This window comes from Apostichopus japonicus, chromosome 8 (genome assembly GCF_037975245.1).
Source record: "Apostichopus japonicus isolate 1M-3 chromosome 8, ASM3797524v1, whole genome shotgun sequence".
NCBI lineage: Eukaryota > Metazoa > Echinodermata > Holothuroidea > Aspidochirotida > Stichopodidae > Apostichopus > Apostichopus japonicus.
Window position 1 is genome coordinate 15,531,790 of NC_092568.1, and position 19,679 is coordinate 15,551,468.

General features: G+C 40.3%; 1 protein-coding gene across 4 annotated transcripts in view; it reads right to left on the reverse strand.

Annotated features, from left to right (window-relative positions):
* LOC139971094 (uncharacterized) overlaps positions 1-19,347 on the reverse strand; it is a 32,609-nt gene extending 13,262 nt beyond the window's left edge. For 2 of the 4 annotated variants that reach the window (XM_071977285.1, XM_071977284.1), the window contains exon 1: positions 19,103-19,347. The gene's annotated coding sequence lies outside the window, so the exon portion shown is untranslated. Of the gene's footprint in view, positions 1-17,332; positions 17,388-19,102 lie in introns of those variants that run through there. The other 2 variants (XM_071977287.1, XM_071977286.1) reach the window with 2 other exon arrangements.
* Between the last annotated feature and the right edge of the window lie 332 nt (positions 19,348-19,679).

Genomic DNA, 19,679 nt, shown 5'->3' on the forward strand with positions numbered 1-19,679 from the left:
CACAATTGGTATTTTGAAGAATTTCTGACTTTTTGGATCCTATAGTATATATAGATGCAGCTTTTTCAAGTTATTAGACATAAAATTCGTAGATAAAAGCCTGACTCTCATACAAAAATATTCTGAAGTAGATCTTTTCAAGTTCCAGCAGCATTAATTTACCATAGCAACCAATTTTCAAAGACTTAGCTTCATAATTCTGTGCACCATGTCAGTACCAGTCACATGTCCAAATATCAACTTCATCAGCCATTGCTAGCTCAAGTTACAGTTAATCCCAATTTTGACCAATCACAGGCTTTGTTTGGTTACCATGGCAACAATGGAAGAATGTACATTATTCCGCAACTGTGCAATATGTGTTACAATATGATATATAACCAGTCATAATACAATTTTACCGTACCAGAATATCAACTTTTGAATTTGGACTTCCAAATGTGCCAACCTCATCCCCTTGAACTTGAGCGCAGCCAATCCCTCTCCCCCCCCCCTCCCGTTCGACACTCGACGCCCTACTTACACAGCCTCGGTGCATAAAAGCACCACAACATGAGCAGGCCAAAAATAAAACCCAGAATCCCGCTCACACTTCTACAATGCTATCAAAAAATTCCCCTATTCACCTGAACGCCCATTCCCACACATACTGTATGTTGCCCATTTGGCCTCAAAATGGCGCCCAAATTTCAGTTGTCGCAACTCTCTGTATATAAGGCTCTGGCGACTATCTGAGCGGAGCGCCACCATTGGTTGGCGCGGAGCGTACTAGAAAATTTTTGGTTTTATTAACCCCTCAGATGGCCGGAAACGGCCCTTCCCGAGTGTTCATTCTGGTTCCCTGGCCTCTTGCTAACTTGAGGCACCTCAATTTTTATGTAGAAAAAAGGCACATTTTTAACCTGAGGAAAAGTGGGGGGCACGTGCCCCCTGTGCCCCCCCCCCCCCGGTTCCGCCGCCCTTGGTACAGGTATACAATTGACTAGTTAGAAAAAAATTGATCGTGCAAAAAGCGTGGTAGCCCAGATGAACTGCGCTCACGGTGGTGTTACACGGAAATATTCGGGCATCATGATGCTAAATAAAGAAAATCATGGAATTGTCGGGCAAAAATTTGAAAAAGATTCGGGCAAGCTACTGCATATTTCTATATATATATATATATATATATATATATTTCCAGAGGACAAGAAAAAAGAAAAAAATATATATATAGATATTTTTTTTTCTCCTCTTAGGCTGCCCGAATTTTTCAGGACTTTTGCCCGAATTTCTTGTCCTCTGGAAATTTGGGGGGCAGTCTGCCCCCCCTGCCCCCCCCCCGCCTCGTACGCCTATGCATAATGGTGAGAGCTGGAATCGAACCCACAATCCTGAGATCATATATAAAACCAATGCATTAGCCACTCGGCCATCATGCTCCCCTTATTTTGCTTTTTCTAAGCTTTTTTTTTCATGGGAGTGCACGCCAGTTTAAGATGGGAGGAGCAGAGGGAGGGCGGGGCAAGCACAACCACGGTCCACCCCTCTAAATTGGTGTGCTTGATCATAATCCATTCCCCCATGCATTGTTTCGTGGACCGCTGGGCTAATGTATTAGTCAAAACCGGTTACGGTGTAACCTGTTATACCAGCAGAATTGCCTGTAACTTGTTAGGTTTCATAACAGTATATGTACGATTGTATGAAGAAAAAAAGAAAGATGATTGAGACCACGACGTCACTACCATTTGAAGAAAAAAACCTATTCTCTAGTCATTCTTTTTGCAAAAGAATGATGATAATCTAAGAAATCAATTTAATTTTCCCTAGTTATATAATTATACATGGGTCATTCCGCCTCAAATCAAGCAATTTCTGAAAAGTTCCCAGGATGAAATTTCATAAGAATGATTGAGTATGTCCCAAATGAACACATACAAAAAAGTAAAATCATAATCCATGTCGTCTTTGAGATATGGCCCGTTGATATTTGGTCGAAATTGTTATTTTGTCCGTGCGCGATTCGCGAAAAGTGCCTTTTGTGATATTTCCCGACTTCGAAAGCTCATAATTCAGTCTTTGTACCATGTAGAGAGCTCAGATTTGGTATTATATCTTACTTCTTGCCAAAATTCATGAATCTGCACTCAATTCAACTGTATCTCCTTTATTTGGATTTTTATGATTTTTAAGGTCACCCTGTGTCTACACGAGGGGTTACATATATATTCCTTGGGTATTATCTATGGTTGCATGTCTATACCCATAAGCAATTTTAAGCCACCCAATGCATTAATTAATAAATGGCATGGGCCCAAAGTTGGCTCCAGCCAGAATAGGTCAAAAAGACCCTTCCCGTCTTGACCCCGGTTGACCCCGCGATCAATTGAAACATTTTTTTTTTAAATTTACACCAGATACACATATATATTATATCTACTTATACACCAAATTTCAGGTTTGGAACTCAGCTCCTTCATGGTATGGTGGTAATTTGAATATTAGACGTTTTTTCGCGCATTTATTACAACTCCGTACAATAATTTAATATCATACAGTGTATTTCAAGTTTGAAGCTTGTGTAATGTATCTTTTCCAGCTAGAAAAAAAAAATTGTTTTTATTGTTTTTAGAAATGGGTTGATGATAGTATGATTTTACTTTTGTGTATGTGTTCCTTTGGGCCACATTCAATCATTCTGATGAAGTTTCATCAAAATCTGAGAGGGTCACCTGGGGACCACTGGTTGACTTGACGTGGAATGACCCACGTGCTAACTATATACAGATTAGTGATTGCTACATTGCCCACAAAATGCCCACCATGTAGAATAATATGTTTTCCTTGTAATATTTTTCACAAAGGCAGGTAGCGTCTGGCGCTATACCCGGGATTTTTCATGGGGTGTCCCCTCACCTTTAAGAAGTTTTTTACTGTAAGAAAGTGTGCTTAGATGCAAAATGGTGTAATATGTCGCCATTCTTAGGCAAGACTAAACTTACATCATTGGCGCCGCCAGGAGGTAAATTTGGGGGATTTGGGGCATCCAAATTCATGGTGATGTCACATAAACACAATCAGCATTGCGCGATTATTTTTATTTTGAAGTATCAAAAAACTACACCGCAATGTCCCCACCCCTACAAACATGTCTCATAAGGTCCTCGCTTCTTCACGCCTCCATTTTGTGTGTTTGTGACGCTGGCCCCACCAGGTTCAATTCCCATCTCGAGTCTGGCTGTCAAAAGCTATAATGTGAGGGTTTTGCAATTCCAGGTGTAGTCCAATAGCTGAACTGCAGTTGTTTATTCCATTGTAGTGGTAAACAATTTATCCGGGAACACTGTGTTCATTGGTTAGGTTCGACAAGGCTCTCATGCAGTGGCGACGGACAGCTTGCTACCCACTTTCTCAGCATTCCGGAAAGTGGCTAAACGCTGAGAATTGACTCAATTGACTCACGTCTGTCGGATGGGGCCGGACATTAAATGGCGGCCCCGGGAACATTTTCGGATTGTAATGGTTACAAACCTGCCTCTCTTGTACTCTGAGCACTTTGCGAAACTACAAGGAAGATTAAATCACACTCGAGACAAGTTGACAAGGGGGCCCCGGTATATAAACACATAATTAGAATACACGCAAATCTGGTATATGCAAACTTGGTATACACACAAAATTACAGGCGCGACGACGCTCCATGGAACTGCTACTCTGAGTAGCAGTTCCCTGGACTCACCAATAGAAAAAAATAAGCATGTGCAATAAATCTTCCTAGGTAACATGTTATGTTATTAACTATTCTGGTAGTTACCTGGGTGAGGTATCTGTGCCGGTATATTTGCGCGGGTGGGGTTTTCCCGGAGGTAATTGCTGGGGGTAGGGGGGGGGGTAAATTTCCTCGGGGGTAATTGTCCTCGGGGGGTACTTGTCCGGGGGGTTATTGTCTGGGGGTACTTATCCTCGGGGGTATTTGTCCTCGGGGTGTATGTCCGGGGTAGTTGTCCCGGGGGTAATTGTCCTCGGAGGTATTCGTCCTCGGGGTTTTTTTTCCGGGGTGATTCTCAGTGGGGTACTTGTCCCGGGGTATGAGTCCGGGGGGTATATGTCCGGGGGGTATTTGTCCGGGGGTATTTGTCCGGCAACCCAAAAATAAATATGAGAGAGAGGAATGCAATTGTTCTAGAACGATTTTTAATGGCTATACGGTCGGTTTCTAAGAGCCAATGCTTTCAAATTAGCTGCAGCGTTTCTATGGATTCAAAACAAAATTACATTTTTTAGAGGCATTTAGGTGAATGTACGATATTTCAAAGCCTCCTGCTGAGTGTCGGGGGAATTTTTTTTTTCCCAAACAGGTTTGCAATTACGGAGTTTTCAGCCAACCAGATTGCTCGTGACGTCAGCATAAATAATAACCATCGCTTGGAAGTTCGAAGACATATACTGAGTTACACACTGACACTTGATTGAGTCTAGTTAAGGGGTTTCCCTTCAAACGCCCTAACTTTACTTTTAATGCTTGGATTACATGTTGACCTCACTTATGATACATACGCTACATTCTACGTTCTACGTTATCCACGATTCGTGAGCCGGTTCTATTGAAATCAGAATTCGTTTCGTGGAATGGGTAGGCCTACACTAAAAGCAACTTCACGACGCGAGTTCACGAGTCTTGAGTGAATATACGCAAAACAGTATAGTGTATAGCAGGGTTGTCCAACCTTTTGCAGAGGAGGGCCACATGGAATGATTATGATGAAGGAGGGGGCCACATGAACCCTACGCTCGATCTTTTGCCCGAAGCCCAAGGCAACAAAATGTGAGCACTGCGCGAGGAGCGCACTGATTTATTTTCGTTCCTGATAAAACAGATGAATAAAGTACAGCCGCCCGACCCCCCCCCCCTCCTCCGCTGAGAGTGTCACACAAACTGACCTGTATGCAGTTATTTGGACCCAGAAGGTTCGAATGATTGATTATATAGCTTCAAATTGTTATCAATAAATCTGCTCACTAAAATTTCGCACCGTACAGCATCTCTGGCGGGCCGGACGCAACCCTGCGGCGGGCCGGACTGTGGCCCGCGGGCCGTAGGTTGGACAACCCTGGTGTATAGTGTGGTATATTTCCGTCAATGCACTGTGTACAGAGTTTAATGCTTGGATTACATGTTGACCTCACTTATGATACATACGCTACATTCTATTTTGTTCGTGTTTACGTTATCCACGATTCGTGAGCCGTTCTAGTAAAATCAGAATTCGTTTCGTGGAATGGGTAGGCCTACACTAAAAGCAACTTCACGACGCGAGTTCAGGAGTCTTGAGTGAATATACGCAAAACAGTATAGTGTATAGTATGATATATTTCCGTCACTGCACTGTGTACAGAGTTATAATACATATAGGCCTACAGCGCATGTGTGGTGTACCCTGTACGAAACTTTCACTGTGCGATGTTATCGATTAATGTCTTCACAGAAAACTTCGATCAAAGTAGATTATACAATACTAGTGTGCTAAATATTTCTAAACCAATTCCAAACATATCTAAATATATGTACGAAAAGCTACGGGTAATTTTGAACGGGTATATCTTCGTTGCAACAAATGGATGCAGAACCTCGAAGTGAAGGTTTCTATGGTGATGACGTAACTTTTCTGACCAATCATGAACGACTTTTTACGCACACTTGCAAACCTGTTTGGGGAAAAAAAATCGCGTCCCGGGCGCGAAATTATTTTTCCCACTTCGATGCGGCCACATGGGCGTGGCTTATGAAATACGTCACAGGCCGGCAAGTTTGTGACTTCGACTTCGAGCTCTTACGTATAGCTCTTTAATAATATACTCAGCTAATATACTCAGGCCTAATATACTCAGGCCTAAGACATGACTTCATGAGATCCATGATGATGTGCGACTGCTCCTCACAGTCAATCGGGTCTTATGGAGCTCTTGAGGTAAATTCCATCACAAAATCAAACTGTGTTTGTTTATTAGATGTGTTATGAACCTCCCGTGTCTGGAAAATTTTGGAAAAGAACCTCCCGTGACAGCAGGGTCTGGAAAAGTTATAAATGAACCTCCCGTGGTATTGATTATTACACTTCATATTACACCAGGTAGGCCCACTGACCTTTCAATGCTAGAAACCTACAAAGATACATGTATTGTATTGTGCCCCATATTGTTTTATCCATCATTCTAAATTATTTGTTCATTTATAAATGAACCCCCTTTTAAACGGCAGTAAGGAGCCTACGTGCTTTCATCATTAGTTTACGTACGCTACTGGGTATTGTTACAGACTTGAAATATTCTACCCATTTTATTAAACAGTTGTCACTTGCGTCTGTATTAACTATAACCAGGGAGCTGTTACTGTTAGAGTAGCAGCTCCCTGCTATAACTATGCCTAAATAGCAAAGTCCCTCTGTACTATACTGTTTATTATACTGGTACGTGTACTAGAATCCCTGACATGTAACTTAATTGAGAACTTTCAGCACCCAAACAAACACCCGAGAGATATCACTGCATAGTCTGTGACGTGGACCAATAAGCCGTAACAACGACCGATAGTCCACGCCCATTATGCTAATGTAGCCGCGTCGAAGTGGGAAAAATAATTTCGCGTCCCGGGCGAAACCACCGAGCTATAGCATTTGCTAGCCTAAACAAATCTGGGAAATGTAGACGTAAGGAAAGAAACTGAGGGAACGGTTTTGTTTTCTTTCTCTTCATTTGTGTATATTACTGGTACGTTCATGGTGTAAGACCACGCTGAATTCTGCTCCAAATTCGACTTTTCATTAGCACTGGTAGTGGGAGCCCCTTCCCCCAACCCACGCTACGTGCGCCACTGCCTATAGAACGTGTAGTACGGTCCTGCATTGGCCTTCAAATCCTCAGTGTTACCTCAGGGTAACATTCCTTGGTCTAAGGTATGCAGGATGTACAGGAAAATGATGTGAAAACAGTATACATTTGTGTCCAATCCGCCACTTAACCAGTGGCGTTGCTACGGGGGGGGGCCTGGGGGGCCGAGAAAATGAAATCGGCTGCCCCCCCCCACTGGCCCCCCACTGGGAATGGGGTAAAGAAAAAAATGTTGTAAAAAAAAAAACACTCATCAGTGCGATTCACTAATATTTTTTGTTCAATAATTTGGGAAATAGAGTTACACAATTTTCTCGTCTGCATCTGGCAGAATAAGAATAATACAATATCTGTAGTAATCATGAGAATGGTCACACAGCATGGCATGGCAATGGTCGATGCGACGATTGCGACCATACACCACGAACCTTGTTGTGCTGCGCGATATCGATATCTACTGAAAATATGTTCAGTGCTTCCACCTAGCGCAACAATCTATCAAAAAATTGGCTCCGTTTGTACTGAGCCGAGGTATCAGGTATTCATATATTGCCTCGAGTCAAATGAATATATGTCATTGAATAATCCACAAAACAACTTTTTTATGGCCACGAAACTGTCGAAACATGATTTTCCACTACTGGTAGAGATATAAAATATTGGGAATTCTGAAATTCCTGCAAACATGCGGCTGTGCCTGTTCACTACTCACTACTGTATCGCCTTAAACTAGAGCACCAATGGTGCAGAAGCTCATACCTTTTCGAGCTTAAAAATTTAGGGCCCACAAAACCAATTTTGGGCCCATGAGGGATACCCCCCCCCCCTCCGTTAGCAGAATCCTGGCCACACCACTGGCTATAATTCCTATTTTCCCCTTTTAATCCTATTTTACCCACTCTCTCAAACAATACCACTGACCTACTGTACCCTATTCAACCTTCTCCCCTCTACCTTATCAGACATAACTTCACAAGCACTCCCTATATAACTTCACAAGCTGCCTACATACCTCAGGCTCAAAGACTTCTAAGAATCGGCAAGTGCTGATTGGCTATGGCTATAGGGCTCTCATGCTTACAGTTCAACAGTTAATAACAACTCCCAGTCCTGCTTTAATTCCACTAACAGCCTCTGCAGAGCTTAACCACAAATGTAAACAAACACTGCAGAGACTGGGAGACAAATTAAAGGAGCTTTGGCAAAAAGTGAAGGCTCAGATATTTTTAAACAATGGGGATTAATTGTAATTAATTTACTTTTGACCAAAAATTATTAGGCATCACCTTATTCATACACAATCCAACAATCATCAGTTCAACTTTGAATATGATCCATCAAAATCTTGAGGAGATTGAGATATTTGAAAATATTACAAAGAATGACCCCCGATGACCCCCTAAATGACATTTGACCTCAATTTTCCGAACACCCCTCGTAACTCTCATCCCGGGGAACATTGTGACCAAGTTTCATTATAATTGGCCATACACTGTACGAACAGGAGCAATTTGAAAATATAGGGCCGCGGCCCGGGCCACAAAAGACCCCTAGTTGATCTTTGATCTCAAATTCATGAACACCCTGAAGGTAAAACTACCATAGTACTATCGTGACAAACCCTCAACATTGTACCATGGAATCTGTAGGAGAAGAAGCATTTTGCGTATTTCCACAAAATGGCCCATTACGGCCCACAGGTGACCTTTGACCCCAAATTTTGGACCATCTTTGATGGCCCTATGGTCCTTGTGTCCAAGTTTCATGAAATTCCAGCAAACACTGTGCGAGTGGGAGCGGTTTTACCAATTGTTGACGGATAGAGTGATAGAGTGATAGACGCCGCACTGTAACAATAGCTCACACCAGCATGCTGGTATGAGCTAAAAATGATGAGTGGAAATTGTTTCTCCAGGACCGTATCGTATCGTGGGTATCGAGTGCGTCTGATATACGAACGTACGTAGTACGTACGTAAGTAAGTCTATGATGATATGCACTGTACTGTACTGATCACGCGTACGATAAATTTTATTCACAAATTACAGTCAGAATATGAGAAGATTTCGGAACTATTCAACTCCATGTACTCAAACTCCATGTACAGCATGTTGGTTCCTTCTCTAGGCAGGAATAATTGAATCCGCTTGCTAGGTAGGAGGTAGTCCGATAATCAGAGAGTTCGAATGGGCACAACTGCACAAGCTCCAGGCAGCACTGGCCCCCGTAGTCTGGACATTAACAACAGTCCGGCTAGGGCTGAGGTGTCGGGATCATAATCACCTGCAGCCAGGCGTTATCTGTAGCATATGCCCCCCAACTTTCTTTTTCCTATAAAAACATAGGTGAATTTCACTCCATGGGAGTGATCACTGAGCACATTCCGGTATAAGAGTGAATTTCCACTCCATTGGAGTAAATCTTAACTCCTAATAGAGTTATATTCACTCATATTAGGAGTGAGGGTTAACTCCAATAGAGTTAAATTTCACTCTTAATTTGAAGTGCGCCGAGTGATCACTCCAATGGAATGAAATCCACTCATTTGTTTTTAGAGTGTTGCTAGATATATGAAGAAGAAATTTACATACCAATACATGTTATCGGTCATCGATTGGCACAAAAACCCAGATTCTGATGACAGCTGCCTCAAGAAACCCAGTAAATGGCCTAATTAGCACCGAACCACCAATGTGGACCATTACCGAAACATCGATGCGTGTTAGTCTTCCATCTCCTTCCTCTAATGCTATTTAAGTCCACATGTGGGCATATCCTGCAAACCTACCGGTAGCCCACAGGGGTTTGAGTCGGGAGAAAGCCCTTGACACCTTGAAACGACAAATGATGCCAACTTCCCTCCAGTTAAAAGTCTGGCTGAGTTGGCAAGGCCAGTCAGCATGAAAGAGAAAAAAACTTTTTTTGCATTTCTGTCACCAAAGTTGCACATCTTTTTGGTTGCTATTTTGCCTCACAGGTGCCATCTCCTGCGATCTGGGGGGTGCTGAAATCTCAAATTTTCTCTGTACGATCTGCGCCAACCAAGGTGGCGCTCCGCTTAGATAGTAACCTCCGGCCCCCTACAAGAAAGAACAGCCCCCCCCCATGGCCCCCCACTCAAAAAATCCTAGCTACGCCACTGCACTTAACACGTAACGCTGCATACTAACTGTATCAAAATTGGAAGAGGGAAATCCACGGACTTGCATAGCTCATCGCAAACACCCTTCACGAGCAACTGTTGATAGGTTACATAATATCATGTTTGAAATTAACACCAGTTTTCCATTTACCCCTCAGTCACCATTGTTATTTTGTAGTTTGATGATACTTCATTTGTGCTTACATGAACCCAATCACCATGATCACCGTAATTGCTGCTCTGAACAAGAATGAAATATAGCACTAGCCCAGGAGTAAGCCTATGCTATGGGTCTCCCAAGTTACATTCGACATATTGATATAATTTTTCGACACTCTAATATTATTTTTGGACATACTTTTATTAGTTTCGACATGTTTATATGAATTTGGACATGCTTATATTATTTTGGACATACTAATAATGCTCTGGACATTTTGCAACAAATTGCGTGAATTCAAAGGCAAAACTTTAACTACAAATATGAAGTTAGCAGTTACATTCGACATGTTCATATACTTTTCGACACTCTCATAATATTTTTAGACATACTCATCTTAGTTTGGACATGTTTATATAAATTTGGACATGCTTATATTAATTTGTACGTGCTTATATTGTTTTGGACACTTTTTTAAAACATATGGCATTCCGTACACAAGTTCCTGTTATAGCGTACAAGTTGAAAGAAAATCGGCCAAGCTTGAGGGCGACGCTTTGACATAGAATAGCTGTATAACTGTCACATAAATACACAGCAAGCACATGTACGCACACCGATAGTTTTGGCCCCGTATCAGATATGCCCACATATGAAAATCCGGTTACCAGACCATCGGTGGCCCTCCAAGATACGCAGCAGAATTTTCAGAGTTGTTTGTGGGAGGAGCAAGTTAAGGGCAAGGTAACAGACGTGGCGAGGGGCTAACGTTTGGAAGTGCACAAACGCACCCGATATAAAGGGCACATCAAATGCAAACTTATTTGAAGAGGGAGCACATCTACCCCAAATTCAAATCCCCTGCCCCCCCCCCGACTTATATACAAGTAGTGACATGAATCTTTAAGGAAAGGCCAGAGGCGGATCAAGTTTTTTTCTTAAATGGGGTTGTGACCCCTTGGTCGTTAAAAGTCGACTGTCATGTGGGAGGGATGGGGTCCTCCCTAGAAAAAACATCAACGTCAAATGTAGCATTCTGAGGTCTATAATCAGATCTGAACATCTACATGTTTTCTACATTTTAACTGCTAACAACGTAATCAACTTCCTGATATAGAAGTAAACAGCAATTTGCAAGACCCTGCACAACAACGAAGCAATGCGGATGTATATAACACATGCAATTTGTAAGACTCCGTACAACAACGAAGCAATGCGGATGTATATAACACATGCAATTTGTAAGACTCCGTACAACAACGAAGCTGTGAGGATGTATATAACACATGCAATTTATAAGACTCCGTACAACAACGAAGCAATGCGGATATATATAACACATGCAATTTGTAAGACTCCGTACAATAACGAAGCTGTGAGGATGTATATAACAAATGCAATTTATAAGACCCCGTACAACAACGAAGCTGTGAGGATGTATATAACACATGCAATTTATAAGACTCCGTACAACACCGAAGCAATGCGGATATATATAACACATGCAATTTGTAAGACTCCGTACAATAACGAAGCTGTGAGGATGTATATAACAAATGCAATTTATAAGACCCCGTACAACAACGAAGCTGTGAGGATGTATATAACACATGCAATTTATAAGACTCCGTACAACAACGAAGCAATGCGGATATATATAACACATGCAATTTGTAAGACTCCGTACAACAACGAAGCTGTGAGGATGTATATAAACACATGCAATTTATAAGACCCCGTACAACAACGAAGCTGTGAGGATGTATATAACACATGCAATTTGTAAGACTCCGTACAACAACGAAGCTGTGCGGATGTATATAACACATGCAATTTGTAAGACTCCGTACAACAACGAAGCTGTGAGGATGTATATAACACATGCAATTTGTAAGACTCCGTACAAAAACGAAGCTGTGAGGATGTATATAACACATGCAATTTATAAGACCCCGTACAACAACGAAGCTGTGAGGATGTATATAACACATGCAATTTGAAAGACTCTGTACAACAACGAAGCTGTGAGGATGTATGTAACACATGCAATTTGTAAGACTCCGTACAACAACGAAGCTGTGCGGATGTAGATAACACATGTTTACATACATAGCATGATCTATTAATTGTTGGCAATCTTATCAGTAGTAATTGGAGATTACGAAATATTAAAAGCAGGGGAAATTCCTGTGGCACTGTCAATTTTAATTCAAACAGTCTTCAAAAGTAAAAACGGCTTTAACCAATGGTTTTCAGATTCGAAATGCCATATGTTGACCCTATAAAACTCAACAAACTTTCCACAGTCGATTCATCTTTTGTCTACCTACTAGGCCTGTGAACTATGTGGCCAGGCTTTACTTTATTGTAAACATGTATACATTTCATCTCGTATCTCGCACATTTCGCATTGATTGAATATGTTATCCATTCCTTTTCGCATCATTTATACAAGTCCAACAAAAGGGCAATCCATGGAGTTTGTATATATCATCTCCTCTATGACGGAGGTGATTGTTGGGTTACTTCTGAATGCATATATGGTTGCAATCTTTGTAAATAGGCTGAAATCCAGTTTTTAACGTATAGTTTTAGTAGAAACGATCATCACTTTTGCTTCACGCAAGGAATCAAATTTGGGCCAATTTCACCTCTGACCTACATCTTGTCCTTTCAACCTGTCCCTCAACATCAAAAAAGAGGAATATTCTAGTATTTTTCTCATCACTCTCTACATAGCGTGTGGTTTAAAGACTATTTCCTTCATAGTGATTAGCAGAAAATGGCTATAAACCAATTATTTTGGTTTCTGGACCTTTGACCTATGACGTCTTCAATCACGCATGCACAGAAAAACTAAAGGTGGGTATGATATCGCTATTGCTACGTGATCAGGTTTTTTTTTTTTTAAATACCCAGCCCCCACCCCACCACACATACACATACACTCTGTGTGGTCACATATGCTGCCACAGCGAGAATATGAAACACGACGAAACTTTATACTGCCGATCAACGTTTAACTAGTGAGGGGAGTCACCCAGGATAAATTATAATCTGACTAATTATGTACAAAGCAGGGTTATAGGCACGCCGGCCGGCGGCGGCCGGTGGTAACCGCCACTCACGCCTGCCGTCCGGCATTGGAAGTGAATAAACAGTCCACCGGCCGGCACAAAAAAATAGTAAAATGCTTGTGAAATACAACAAAAGTAACAAATTTATCTTTCCCTTGCCGTAAAACATGATAATAACGTCACCTTTTTCTGTTATTTACCAATTGTAAATCTGAAAAGTAGCAAAAATCACCCTTAAGCGGGCCCCTGGACCCCCGGCCGTGAGATGCGAGAGCTTCGCTCGCTACGCTCGCTACGCTTCGCAAATTTATTTAACCAGCACTCACAATCTCCTAGCTATAACCCTGGTACAAAGTAAGCCATTTTGACTTTGACCTCAATTGACCTTTGTGACCCCGACCCTAAAGACCAAAATCTGTCCTATTTTAATCTTTGTCCGATCATTCTCTACATATCGTGTGATTCAATGGCCTTTTACTACATGCATGCCCACAAGCAGAAAATGGACAAAAACAAAGTTTAGGTTTCTTGACCTCTGACGTCATCAAACACGCAGGCACGAGTCTACATGGGAAGGCACCAACCCACCACCAAGTTTGAACTTGATAGGACTTAGGGCTAAGAAGAGTTCGCAACACACTTTATTTGCTCACATGTCACCCACACACTTCCTCACATTTCTGCTGTGGGGTAAAAGTACAAAATCTCATCTCCCTATACATTACTTGTAGATGAGATAATAAATGAGATGTTAGAGTTATCAATCTGGACAGACTTTTGAAGTAATCTTTAACGTACTAATGTAAGAACGCATTTGCTATTGTCTATAAGCCTATGTTAAGTATGATAACGTTTTTGCTTTGTCAATGACACACATGTAAGTATTTTTATTGTTTCTACGCAATTGTGTGAAGCTGTAGATTATGCGTAGTTTCATTACTCCAGTGTATGTTCTGTTCTCTAGAGGCTCACACTTATAACAACAACAAAAAACAATCAATATTGAGCAGGCTATCATGATGTTTCCACCATCTCTAAATATCTGAACCTGGCCATGTCTGTGTACTTTACTAAGACAGAATTAGGAATAACATGAAGACATGCATAAACCCTTTGTGAAACTACCCAGGCGGCAGGTGGTGCAGGGAAATGGAAATGGTAGAGGAAAGGCGTGCTATTTCTATTGTTGGGGAAAAGTACATCGTCCCGATCATGTGATTATTTACTACACATTAGTACCAACAACGAGTATAGAGTTTGGGATCTGTTACCTAGTTTATGCTAGACTGCATAGTGGTCAACACACTGCCTGTTGTAATTTACCTATTACGATGCCCCACATAGGCTTTCCAAGTCATACGAAATAATAAAATGAAAATCGCGCAGAGATTGTCTATGATTCCGCCAACGAAAGGAGTACGGTACATTCCCACAGCTACAAATGTTCACGCCCTAGCAGTGGCGTCGCCAGACATTTAAATCTTGGGGCATAGCACTTACTTTTGAATAATTAAGGGTCCTTAGATGCAATCTTGTGCAAGTGTTGAACAGCGCCGATGGCAACGTAAGTTCTTACAACGAAAGTTTCGACATCAATGTGAGTATGAGCAACAGTATGGTATACGATAGCAACAACTTTAGTTTAGACAACAACAAACTTAGTTTAGACAACGAAATAAGTTTGCCCTTTTCGCGTCCCATAATAGGCGTTTGTTCATTCGTTTCACGTGAACGTTCGTTTTGATTTCGTGCGAAGGTCCTTCGAGTTTGTTACATCTTCGTTTTTATGGTGGAGCTTGTTCTTTTTGTTCTGAGCACTTGTTCGTTTCGCGTGAGAGCGTTCGTTTTGATTTCGTGCGAATGTTCTTTTGCTTACAATACATCTTTTTTTATGGTGGCGATTGACAGGGACGTAGCCAGGGGGGAGCAGGGGGAACGACTGCTCCCCCCTTTCAGTGTCGAAAAAAATGTTTAAAAACTGTCGTTTTTTAGCATGGTACTTTGTCAGTGCTCTTTTGATCTTGAATACTCGTCAGCTCCGTTAACTCGATTATAATCGTAGTAACATTCACGCCTACTGATTCACTTACTTAGTTTGGCAGATGCAATTAGCTAAATTTAGCCTATAGCCCTTTACAAGCCTACAGTTGGCCACTGCGTTATAAAATACATATTGCCTACCTAACCGCACTCTATGGAATGTCACGAACTGTATGCACAACAACGTCGACAACGTTCGTTCCCATCCTTTCTATATTGTCCTACGTTGTTGCACGAACAGCATGTTATGAAGCTAAGCTAGCATTCATACGTGATACGCACTTCCTATAAATAATTATGACACTGCTAATACACTGCGATAACGATATTTGTTTTTAGGCTACTGCATATCTGACTATATTACAAAATATGAAAGTTTATAATGTCCATCAGTTAAGTTCGTCAAATGTATTTAAGTCCAGACATTGGACAATAAACAAGAATCATCCTACTGGAAAAATTGTAAAAGAGCACTATGTTTGTCTTATAATATATTATGTAAAAGAACATGTAAAAGAATTCAAACAGGAAACCAAATCTGCTGATAATATGATATCATATGATCAGGGGCGTAGCCAGTATGTAGCACTGTAGGCCCGGGCCTACACTTGTTTTGGCCAAGTTATCTTTTTTTTAAACAGCCATAATTTAAATCCATAGGCTTGCTGGACAGGAAAAACTATTGAAATGAACGTAGCAAGAATATGGCTAAATTAGGTGACCTATTATTCTGTCATCTAGGCTGTCATTTCTATCGCGAACCATTTCATTCAACACTCTACCCGCCGAAAAAGACTAGGATCCGATCTTGTCAATTTTTAAACATCTAGTTAAGAACCCGTTTACGCAGATAATATTTCAGTTGAGAAAACAGTTGAGAAATTGTCATCAGTTAGCAATCGTCGGATAGCTCGCGCCTTCTCTTATTAGGCTAACTTAAACATTTACTAGCTACAGTTGTATCAAAGACAATTACGTAATTAAGTATCAGAAGTTGAAAAATAAGACTACTCTGTACATGTACCTTGCTAATTTTAAATACATTATGTAGTATTGAATTACGTACTATTTTAACTCGTTTGTTTTGGGGTTTTAAAAGTGATATTGAATGAGGTGTCTCAAGTTAGCAAGAGGCCAGGGAACCAGAATGAACACTCGGGAAGGGCCGTTTAAGGCCATCTGGGGGGTTTGTAAAACCAAAAATTTTCTTGTACGCTCCGCGCCAACTGATGGTGGCGCGCCGCTCAGATAGTCGTGCCTACAACTTTGGAAAACCATATCAATTGCAAAAAGTGCCCCCCCCCTTTCAAATTCCTGGCTACGTCGCTGGCGATTGATAGTTTTGTTCTGACAAGTGGATCAATTTTGTCTTCCCGGTGCTCCTTGTTTATCCTTCGGTTGCATGTGTGTGATATGTTTCGCTACATGATTGTCTTGTTATTATTATTTTTCTTTTTTAAGTGCAGCCTTTCACAATTTTTATATTGGTATTACATATGTTTGTTGCATTTTGCATATTTCTTCTTTTTCAATTTTCTTTCTTGTTTATTTGTTTCATCGTTGTATTTTTTGCCCAAATGGCCGCCCTTAATTATGATGGTCGGTGGAAAGAAGTTTTACTGATGAACATAATACGTTTCGTCCTTTGTAAATAAAAAGTATATGTTTTAGTATTTTTTTAACACTACAAATCGCATCTGGGAGGTACCTGTGGGGGGGGGGCACGATGTTTTGGATGGGCACGGGTTCCCTCCCTCCTCAGGCCACCCCTATATGTCTATATACGGCTCTGGCTAATGGCAACACATTACCGAATTTTCACTCTGTCTGCATGACATTGCTTGTTGCAAGATTAAATTTAGATTGCTGGAAATGCCCATACTCGTGCAATACTCTCTATTTAGTAACATGGACTCTGTTATGTATACTAACTGTATACGAATATTTCAGACAGTGTTTTTTTTATTTTTTATAGAAGCCAAGAGGTTCGGTCGTTTGCCACATCGACGTTTAATTTAGTTTAAAGAAATGATTGTCACTTACCTATTACGTGGCTCCACATAAACTTTCCAAGTCATACTTAAAATGAAAATCGTGCAGCGATAGTCTATGATTCCGCCAACGAAGAACGTACGGTACCTTTCCACAGCTACAAATGTTCACGCCTTAGCAGTTAATGGCAAGAGCTCATCGAATTTTCAATAAGCACCTGTCTCTGCATGACGTTGATTGTTACATGACTAAATTTAGATTGCCGGAAATGCCCATCCTTGTGCAATACTCCCTATTTAGTAACATGGACTTTGTTGTGTAGCCTACTAACTGTATACAAATATCGCAGAGATTTTTTTACAGAAGCCAAGAGGTTCGGTCGTATGGAAAGCCGTTTAACATTTAATAAAGGTATTTCAGAGTCTCGAAATAATTTCAGATATCTCAAATTAAATTTCAGATATCTGCAATTTATTTAAGATATCTACAAATAATTGCAGATATCTTAAAGCAATTTCAGGTATCTCGAAAAATTCTATTTCAGATATCTGAAATAGAATTTCAGATATCTCGTATTCAATGTCAGATATTCGAAATAGAATTACAGATATCTGAAATAGAATTTCAGATATCTCGAATTTATTTTCAGATATCTAGAATTAAATTTTAGATATCTTAAATTAAATTTCAGATATCTGAAATAGAATTTCAGATATCTCGATTTCAATTTCGGATTTCTCGAATTCAATTTCAGATATCTCAATTTTAGATATCAGATATAGAATTTCAGATATATCGAATCTATTTTAGATATCTCGAATTCAATTTCATATATCTGAAATAAAATTTCAGATATCTCGAATTAAGTTTACAATATCTCGAATTTAAATTTAGATATCTGAAATAGAATTTTTGATACTCAAATAAGAAACAATTTAAGATATCTAAATTCCCGATTAAATGTTAAAATGGCTTTCCATACGGTCGTTTGCCACAATTGTTATCATTTAATTTAAAAAACCGATTCACTCTCCAAGACTCAGTGACGTGACCGTAAAAACTATATGTCGGATGTCGGGAATGTGGATAATTTGACAATTATCATGAACCAATATGATTGTTTGGCATAGTGCGAAAATACGTATAAGAAACATGAGGAACCAGAATAGGTCTGGTTGAGGTGCAAATAATGACCTTTTTGGGAACAAACTATAGGTAGGTGTGCTATCGCGATTACTTCATAAACAGGGGAAGTTAAAATTCCCCAGCCCTCCCCCCCCCCCCCCACACACACACGCATGTGTGATCTCATATATGTTGCCACAACGAGGCTATGAAAGATGACGTTTAGCGAGTGAGAGGAGTAACCCAGGATAAACATTCCTGTAAATGTTCACAATTTGCTATGCGATGTGACGTCATAGAGCCACCACACGCTAGAAATACGTTTCTTTTCTGTTGTCTTTTATCACATTTCAAGATAAACGTAATCATGTTGACACTGAAACCAATGCCCCCAAAAACCAACAAGTTTAATATAAGCAGCATTTGCAAACTCCGTCTCTGCAACATAAAACAAAACATTGTGACAAACTAATGTACTGTCTGCATGACATTGCGTGTTGCAAGATTACATTTAGATTGCTGGAAATGCCCGTCCTTGTGCAATACACCCTAGTTAGTAACATGGACTCTGTTATGTATACTAACTATACACGAATATTTCAGACAGTGTTTTTTTTTTTTTTTATAGAAGCCAAGAGGTTCGGTCCTTTACCACATCGACGTTTAATTTAGTTTAAAGAAATTATTGTAACTTACCTATTACGTGGCTCCACATAAACTTTCCAAGTCATACTAACTAATAAAATGAAAATCGTGCAGCGATAGTCTATGATTCCGCCAACGAAAAGCGTACGGTACCTTTCCACAGCTACAAATGTTCACGCCTTAGCAGTTAATGGCAAGAGCCCTATCGAATTTTCAGTAATGTACTGTCTGCATGACGTTGATTGTTACAAGACTAAATTTAGATTGCTGGAAATGCCCATCCTTGTGCAATACTCCCTATTTAGTAACATGGACTCTGTTGTGTAGCCTACTAACTGTATACAAATATCGCAGAGGTTTTTTTTTTTTACAGAAGCCAAGAGGTTCGGTCGAATGGAAAGCCGTTTTAACATTTATTAAGGAATTTCAGATATCTCGAAGTAATTTCAGATATCTCAAATTAAATTTAAGATATCGCCAGTTTATTTAAATATCTACAAATAATTGCAGATATCTTAAAGCAATTTCAGGTATCTCAAAAAACCAGGGAAATTCAGATATCTGAAATTGAATACGAGATATCTGAAATTGAATTCGAGATATCTGAAACTGAATTCGAGATATGTGT